The sequence below is a fragment of the Gymnoscopelus microlampas genome, assembly GCF_963454915.1.
Source record: "Gymnoscopelus microlampas genome assembly, chromosome: 3".
Taxonomy (NCBI): domain Eukaryota; kingdom Metazoa; phylum Chordata; class Actinopteri; order Myctophiformes; family Myctophidae; genus Gymnoscopelus; species Gymnoscopelus microlampas.
The window spans coordinates 1,158,706-1,168,463 of NC_139940.1; the positions used below are offsets into that span (position 1 = coordinate 1,158,706).

The window sequence follows — 9,758 nt, forward strand, 5'->3', positions numbered from 1 at the left end:
TATGTTTTACTGTTGTTCATTACTTTGACCTCTTTCCAAAAATCATACAGGTCTTTGCTTTGTAGCTTATTAGGAAGTGAGTCTGCTCTCAAAGTGTTCTCCTGTCTTTTAACAGATCAAACAGCACATTTAAATGTTGCTTGGTGCGTTTCTTCTCCTCAAACAGTGAACCTTGTCTAGGCCTACCAGATTAGGATTATTTATTTATTATTTGTATTTTAGAACACTAACCAAGAGCAAGTAAAATTAATTGCACTGTGGTTAGTATGGTTTACTTATCAGTTGTATTTTAGAATACTTTATATTGATCAGTAACGTCACTTGAGCTGGGCGTGCCTTAATGTGAGCATGCGCACTGCGCTCATTATTCAAAAAGTGGCCATAAGCGCGCTGAGCCCTTGTTGGGAGTTGGGACCGTTGGAACTCTCTGCTTGGAACATGGAAGCAAGGAACACGTTTTAATTTCTTCAATTCAAGTAATTTCGTCAATAAGGTAAGTGTTATCTAGTGTGAATTTGTGTATCTGACATGCTGCCATTATATTAGTGAACATTTGCCAAACGTCACGTCAATAGTGATGAGTGGTTGATGTTTTTTCCACCACATAAACTTAGCCTACTTAAACCTACTTAACCATATTTGTTCCAAAACAATGTTGTAATAAATGGAAGTTTGGTATGTTTTCGTCGAGTTGACACTAGCGACTGCGTTTTGATCGTTAGTTTGAAACAACACGGACATGTTATAAAAGTTACTGCTTGCTGAGACCATTTTTTTAGCCCTGAAATAGCCGTGGCACTTTCTCCATTACAACCCGTACATCTACATAAATAAACGTTAATATTTCATATATAAAGTACTCACCCCACGGCCACAGATGTTACAATTTGAATCGGGTGGGTCTAAGTATCCGTATCTTCCGTATTGTTCAATAAAAAGCATTTTAATCCGATCGCCTGCCATTTTCTCAGAGTTATAATGTATCAGAGTGCAATACACCTCCCAACCGTTAGGGTCGCGTAGTTGAAATCATGGAGACGATCCGGACAAAATGGCCACCGATCGGATTAAAATGCTTTTTATTGAACAATACGGAATATACACGGTACTTAGACCCGCTCGATTCAACTTGTTACATCCATGGCCGTGGGGTAAGCACTTTATATTTCATAATCTGAATGTTTATGAAGACGTACGGGATGTAGATGGAGAAAGTCACAACCTGGTTGAACCATAGCTAAGACCATTGATGCTTTGGCTCACGTCACGCTAACAAATATCAGACTTGCAAGCTCTCAACGCGTCGCATCCACGACGCGTTGTGGGCTTGTAGATCTGCCATTTTGACCCGTGACACGCCGTAGGGCGAGGTATAAATCAGGCTTTGCATCCACTCTATGCGTCGCTAAACGAGGCTTGTTGTTGGTGCTGATTAAACAGTGTTTGAAATGCAACTACACTAACGTTGGTGTATCTGTCCTATAAGATAACATGCCTTTCAGACGCGCTGTGGACACATTTGAGATTGAAACCCATGTTATGTTGCCGGGTTGTGTTGGTGGAGTGTAGTTCATTGTTTATTTCAACCATTGGCATTATGTTAATGATTCAATAGTGTGGCAGAAATACCCTGTCTTCTGTGTATTTCGAGTAGACAATAAATGGAACAGTGGTTCTCCAACATTTTCATCTTAAGGCCCTCTAAATAGATATGTTTGGCTGCAGAGTCAGACCCCCATCTGAACCAGGGACCCCCAGAAGATTTGTTAATTTTCTTCCAAATAATTCCAAGATTTTTCAAGATTCCTCAAAAATAGCAGATCTACAAGCTTGTAGGACAGCTATTTGTGAATATTAGGGTTAAAGTGGTCAAACTAATTGTGATGCTATATTGTTGTTTTTTTGCTGGTGCCCCTCTGGAACCCCTTCAAGGACCCTGGGTGTCCCTGGGCCCCACTTTGAGAACCACTGACATGGCAGACATGTTATTTTTGCCATTATGTATTGTTGATGTACTCACATTAGAACATGAGATATAGGTTGAATATCCATGTTGAATGTTTTCCATCATTATCTGTTGAAAATAGGGTTAGGGTTAAGGCTATTGTTGTCAGCTCATGGTGCCTTGGGTTATGCCTGTCATAATAATATAAATCACACAAACTGTTGTCACACAATGGTGTGTTTATCAAAGAGCTTATCTACAATAGCCTACTGCTTGCATACACTCTTATAAGTAGACTCATGAGTGATTTTATTTTATTCTGAGTGATTCTCATTTTGCAATTGTTTATATAATATGTTCTCTTCTGTGTAGACCCAATCCTTCGATCTCCTAATCTCTCCATCTGGTGTGGAGAATTTGATTAGTGGGATTCCTCAAGAGGAAGAACTGCAGACTTCAGGTGGGGGTTTCATTTAACATAATGGTTAAATAAACAATAATGAACTGTAACTGTGTTTCTTAGCAGGTGCTAAGGTTATGAGTTGGGTCTCTTGGGTTCTTTCCTGCTTTCTTCACTGTCCTCTGGTCATAGAGATGCTGAAGGGCAGAGCGCTTAGACCCCAAGGCGGTTACCCTCGGCACAACTTTGGGGTTTCACATAATGATATCTGGGTGGTTTTCTATCAGCTGACATGAAAAGCATTCTCTGACCGGGTCAGCCTGTGACTGAGCACTTGGTGTTCAGATAAAACTTGTATTCTCACCATGTGACATTGGTGTAAAATCACTCCTCTGTGTTTGTATAGGTGCACAACACATGCAGTTTGACTCAGCCTGGGCCCTGACCAGAATCCCCTCAGCTACCTTCCTGCCAACAGGCACTGTGCCCATCTTCTGCCTACATGGACATCCGGGAACAGGTTAGCACCTTTTTACCCACGAGTAACAGAGCAACATAAGTTTATTTGGGAATTAACTGTCCAATTGAACTATCAGGGCGACATATGAAAATATGCTTTAGAGGAATGTCTGGTGCTGTATGCAGTTTGGAACCCAGGATATAAGGTGATGGAGACCTTTATTACACTAGAGGTGTATATATGGAGCTGACTAATTTGTTTGCTGATTCCATGATGACACATTGAGGTTAGACATTCCATAATTGGGCATAGCTGCATTGGGAACTCCTTATATCAGGGGTCTTCAACCTTTTCAGGCCAAGGACCCCCTAACTGAGAAAGAGATGAAGAAGGGACCCCCACTATATATTACATAAAATTGTGTTGCAGATTAAAGCTTTTCATAGATGTTGGATTCATGTTAATGTGTATTGTCAGACATTTTACGACTTAAACCGTCAATACTTAGTAAACTTTCACTCTGTACTTGGTCTGCTCTTTTTCCCCTCTTCGCGCTGCGAGGCGTTGTGAGCTTGTAGATCGGCCATTTTTGGCTGAAGTTGTCCTTAGAATAGGGATGCTATTGTTCAAGTGGTTAGTATAAAGAAACAATGATCTTATCACAGAGATTTGGTGGACCAACTCTGAAGCAACTCTGAAGACCCCCTATGGGTCCCGGACCCCCTGTTGAAGACCCCTGCCCTGTTATGGCTGACTCATGGTGACATGAGCGTGGCATGGGGCATCTCCTGTAAGCCAATTTTAATATATAGGTAATTGTCTGATCACAGTTATGAGAAAAAGCGTTCATCTGTATACATTTATCTATTGAAGAATAGTGAAAATAGCAGATCTACAAGCTCGCAACATCTCGCAAAGTGATGTGTTGTGAACATGTAGATCGGCTACTCTCACTATTTTTCAACATTTTTAAATGCCGGGCCTGTTCTGGCCATAGTACATAATGGTATTATTGGCCCCGGTCATTGTCAGTCATGTCAGTCATTTCTTTTTTTGTTTACAAAGCCTAAAAGTCGGAACCGAAATGTAATTCGTCCAATGTTTAATGACAAAACAGTTACATTGTTGATCATAATTATTTGTATGACAATTAACCAAATGTTTTCCTAATTTACACACTGTTTCAAATGTATTTAGTCACTGTAGTTTGTTCTGTGGTTTGCTGTGTTGTAGGCTTATGCTGAGTTTAACATGATCACCACCACACACCTAGAGACAGACTTCTTTGATGCTCTGGATCGCTATACACTACAATTGGTCCCTATCTTCAAGTCCAAGAAAGGTGCCATTAGAGAGAAATTATCCGGAATTGTGCAGCAAATTGATGGGTAAGTCTACAACATGTTTCTTATATTTGTATTTATCATGACTAAGTTTATATACAACCTATTACCCCAAATAGTACTTCTGCTTCCCGGTTGTATTACAGAGTGTTAAAGTATTGCTAACTATTGATCGTTGTTGATAACTAAATGCTGTGGATTGTACTATTTTTAAATCACATCTCCAATCAGCAACTGTTCATCAAACATAAACTGTTCACAAAATGTAAGGAAACTTGAATTTGGGTCATAATATCTCCCCTTTACTAATACCAATCAGTAAAGTGTTACATATCATTTTTATCGGTGATTAGTCACCTTTACAACGAGGTACAGCTTGTAAGCATCGGGCATTCATGGAATGAGCAACACAGGCAAACGTGTGGGTAGCGCCGAGCAAAAATGTGCCAAAATCACCCAATATGCTTTTGCTGGTAATCGCTCTTGTTTTGAGCGACCTGCCAGCACACACCTGCTGAGAGGTGGGTTCTGCAACTTTGCGTTCTGCAACATGGGTTCTGCAACTTTGTTGAGTTTGTGTATGCTCCAAGCAGCAACACTGCCCCCATGGAAAGATGCCACGTTTGTCCATTCAGGATAAGGCCTGTGCAATAGGCTCTATGCACAGCAGCCATATTGGACAGAAATTGGGCCCCTTCCTTACTTCCTTCACAGGTGTTACCAATGACACTAATGAAGGCTCTGTTCCATTTAGTGTAGCACAGTGGTTCTCAAACTTTTGTTTAATTTCAAGGACCCCCATAACTCTGAAAGTGTACAAATGGAACCAAATGGACCCGGGAGGGTCCATTTGGTTCCATTTGTACACTCTCAGAGTTACACCCTCTCAAGGAACCATGAGGGTCCCTGGACCACACTTTGAGACCCACTAGTATTTCTAGTGTGCCAACATACACAATATCAGCACCCTGACTGTTTGACTAGAATGGAACAGAGCCTTCATTAGTATCATTGGTAACACCTGTGAAGGAAGTAAGGAAGGGGCCCAATTCATTCCCAATATGGCTGCTGTGCATAGAGCCTATAGGGCAAGTGAAGCTGGTGTTCCGTTACGCAGATTACGCATTATTTGATGTCAGCCCTGGTAGTACTGTATGCCGGTGTGTGCCAGTCAAAGGTGTGTGTCTGACACCTGAGCATGGGCCCTGCAACTTTGACATCTGTCTTTGGTACCGTTGTGCAAATCTTGCCTGTACATTTATGGTTCCTCAGTGAAGCAAGTGGTCTGGGTTGTTGTCTTCCTTGTTGACTTCACCAGTCTCACAGAACTTAATCCTAAATTTGGAAATGGTACAAGGGCTAACACCAAATAATGCTGTCACTCTGCATAACGGAACACCAGCTTCACTTGCCCTGTTGCACGGGCCTTATCCTGACAAAAGTGGCATCTTTCCATGGGGGGAGTGTTGCTGCTTGGAGCATACACAAACTCAACAAAGTTGCAGAACCCATGTTCAGGTGCCAGTCACTCACCTGTGAGACAGTCACACACCTGTGACTGGCACACACCTGAAGCCCATTGAATGTCATGAATGTCACAACATTGAATGTCAGCAGAAAAGTCTAACAGGCCATTTTGGCACATTTTTGCTCGGTGCTACCCACACGTTTGCTTGTGTTGCTCATTCCATGAATGCCCGATGCTTACAAGCTGTACCTCGTTGTAAAGGCTAATCAACGATAAAAATGATATACAACACTTTACTGATTGGTATTAGTAAAGGGGAGATATAATGGCCCAAATTCAAGTTTCCTTACCTTTTGTGAGTGGTTTATATTGTGGTGTTTCATGCTGTAACTGTACTGTAACTTGTGATGGTCAGATCTTGAACTTTATTTGTTCATTATCCACTTGTAGAAACCTGACGTGACCGCGCTGGGTAGGCTTGTTCTCCGAGGCCTCCTTCTTCTGCTTGGAGATGACCACAGCAGTTTCTACACCACTGTCTTGGTAAGTTCTCATAGTTACACCTTAAAGGTCCAGTGAAATTACATTTTCGATCATTTTATTTTGAAGTTTCAGTCTGAAACGGCCATTCAAACCAATCAGAAGGTTCAATCCCTTCAGGCTATAGCACGGTGGAATCTCACTCACATGGTGTGCAGTGTAAGTGTTTGTAGCCTGCACTCACATGTTGCTCAAGGGAGAGAGATGGCCACTATGCAGAATGTTTGTTACCAAGTTGCTTATTTCTAGCCTAAAATGTTTTCAGATACATATTTTACTGTGCTGATAAGATTACCATGAGTAATATACTGTCAAAAAACAGTAGGCCAACCAATGTTGATAAAACTTCTCAATGCAGATGTGTTAAGTGTCTACATTTCCCTGTTGTAATGTTGTTTTTGTTTGGTTCTGTATAGGATTGTGACAGCGAAAGTGAAGACGCCTAGGCAGAGGTATCGGTCGGATTATGACTGTGAGCAGTGAAGATTCACATCCCTCAGATGGTGTCGACCTTCAGCCAGTGTCAACAGCCATCATCCTTGAAGAGGAGGTATTGTGATGGATAATTTCCAGAACCTCCCTCAAGCACCGTGCCTGCTGTTTAGCCTGACGTATGCACTCAATTTGAAGTACCCTAATGATATGAAGAACATTTTGAACTTTATTCAAAGAGTGATGCTTGGCTTGGGAAAGGAAAAAATTCCCCCCCGCCAAACTGCAAAATCTTAAAAACCTCCTGTCATTTTAGAAAGATTGTATAGTGGATCACTGGTAGGCAGGTTGTCCTCAGCCCTCCTTTGTGACAGTAAACTAAAATGCATGCATTTTATTTTTCTCATGCATGAGAAAATGTTGTAAAGTGATAGGAGTTCTAAATGAAGCCACCTTTATTCATTTTAAGTACTTTAGAGCTGCAAATTATTAAGACTTTGAATGTAATGCCATTAAGTAAAAGTAAGGCACTTTTTTTAAATTGACAAGTGTTCACATGTTCATGTGTGAAATAATGTACTCTTTCAAACTGTAATGGGGCTGTCCACACTAAGCATATCACTTTTGTCAATCATATCGTTGTAGAATTATTTAGTTTAAATACAGTGCAGACATGATCATTTCAGTGGGCAGTTGCTCATGTCTTCCAGAGTACCAGCAAATCACTCATATTGTTATCATCAACACAGATACTGTTCGTCTTTAGTTGTGTTGAACAGGAGGAGAAGGATGGAGGGGCTACTAGGCTACAATTGCAGTAGCAACACAGAAATGTGTGAGGAATTAATTAGCATAATGACTTTGTGGACGAAAAGAGGTTCACAATCATTGGCTACTCTAAATTCTATAAAATAAAATAAATTAAAATGTGTATATATAGTGCTTGGTGTGGATGGCCCGTTAGGCTTTATTAATTAAGCCATTTGTATTACTAGAGCACTTTTCAGTGTATTTTGTCAGACCGTTGGTTTAGTCTCCAAATGCTTGCAGACATTTTCACGATTTCTTTCATAAATAGCAGATCTACAATCTTGTATATGTTCTATATTTCATCTGTTAAAGCATAAAAACAATGGTTAAATCAGTTCAAAGCAGGTCTAAATGCCTTGGTTCAATAAATGTGAAGATTCAAATCATATTGTCTGTCTTTATTTTTATATTTTCACATTTTGGGAAATGTAAGGTAATTTTGAACAAGATGTAGCCTTACAGTATATCAGCATACACATAATTTAAAATGTACATGCAGATTACCATTAGGTTGTTGGATGATCAGGATCAATATTGATTCCTAACATGATTCAGTATAATCAATTTATAAATTAAATCAGTGTTTGATTCCTGATGTTGTTTCAACATAAAATCAACTAAAATGTGCATGCAGATTACCATTTAGATGATGGTTGAATCAATGTTGATTCCTAATGTTGATTCAACATTAAATCAACTAAAATGTGCATGCAGATTACCATTTAGATGATGGTTGAATCAATGTTGATTCCTAATGTTGATTCAACATTAAATCAACTAAAATGTGCATGCAGATTACCATTTAGATGATGGTTGAATCAATATTGATTCATAACGTTGATTCAACATAAAATCAGCGTGCAGAATACCATTTGGATGATGGTTGAATCAACGTTGATATAGTGTTAGTTAGTGGTTGAAACACAAACGTTGAATCAACAAAGATTAGGGTTGCGATTTCAGTACAGTTTCAACGTTGAGATCGAACGTTGATTCAACCGTTATGGCCGCCTATTTTTCAACGTTGATTCACCCATATTTTGCTATCTGGGTAGTGGTTCAAACCACGTTGTTGGTGAAAAAGCCATGGAGTCATTATGCGTAGTCCAACAGCTACTGTTTCAACACACGTCCCCCCCTGTTCTTTTTTTGAAAATCATCCTTCTATTGCTACATTCCCATGTTAATGTTGATCTGGAAACGGTGACTCTTACGCTGTTATCTGGCCAAGCTTCCTGGGACCATTTTATGGTTAAATCAATTATTTATTATTTACAATTTTTTGTGTAAAATACATTTTGAGAAATCGTGCATGTGTGCGGGGGGTGTATGGGGGGGTGGGGGGGGGTTGACAAGACTAACGGGTTCATGAGCTCCGGCACCTCATCATTTATAAATGAAGCGCTGTATAACAGCAGTGACAAAGACAACATGTTTATAACAGTGGCTGATGGATTCATGAACTGAATCACAGATGTGACGTCTTAAGGTAAATACATATGACAACACTATATAGAATAACATTCAACATATAGTGTTGGTTAATAAATAGGACTATTACAGAGCTTATTTCAACCGGCGATCAGTCGCGTGTATGCGCGAGCACGTGCGCGTGACGTATAGCGCTCCACTAGTTAGAAAATCCACAGTACATTCACTGATTATACCTTTAGGGTTAGGGTTAGGCTGGGCCAGTAATGAACATCTGCCTCTGTGTGTGTGTGTGTGTGTGTGTGTGTGTGTGTGTGTGTGTGTGTGTGTGTGTGTGTGTGTGTGTGTGTGTGTGTGTGTGTGTGTGTGTGTGTATGTCTGAAGCTGTGTATGTGTAGTGTGTGTGTGTGTGTGTGTGTGTGTGTGTGTGTGTGTGTGTGTGTGTGTGTGTGTGTGTGTGTGTGTGTGTGTGTGTGTGTGTGTGTGTGTGTGTGTGTGTGTGTGTGTGTGTGTGTGTGTGTGTAGCTGTGTATGTGTACTGTAATGTGTTTGTGCACACAGCATTAATATATTTATGCTACAACATCTGTCACAAGGCAACACAACAAGTCGGTGGATCACTGTATTCTCTCTTCCATTACCCGCTGTTATGCGTGATCCCGTTCCCATTATGTCTGGTTACCGGGGTTATGTGGGATCCCGTTCCCATTATGTCTGGTTACCGGGGTTATGTGGGATCCCGTTCCCATTATGTCTGGTTACCGGGGTTATGTGGGATCCCGTTCCCATTATGTCTGGTTACCGGGGTTATGTGGGATCCCGTTCCCATTATGTCTGGTCCCCCCCGTGTCCATCTCCATGTCTCCTACACAACCTGTCTGTCTGGGTGGCAATCTGGGAACCCATCGTCAAATAAAAAGGAAAAACAG

The 9,758-nt window shown here is 40.7% G+C and overlaps 1 long non-coding RNA gene across 1 annotated transcript; it reads left to right on the forward strand.

Annotated features, from left to right (window-relative positions):
* The first annotated feature begins 385 nt into the window (after positions 1 to 385).
* Positions 386 to 7,764, forward strand: LOC311041463. The gene is made up of 6 exons (XR_014600411.1): positions 386 to 493; positions 2,318 to 2,405; positions 2,752 to 2,865; positions 4,039 to 4,193; positions 6,067 to 6,159; positions 6,573 to 7,764. It is a non-coding gene; the product is annotated as an uncharacterized lncRNA (long non-coding RNA).
* Positions 7,765 to 9,758: the final 1,994 nt, after the last annotated feature.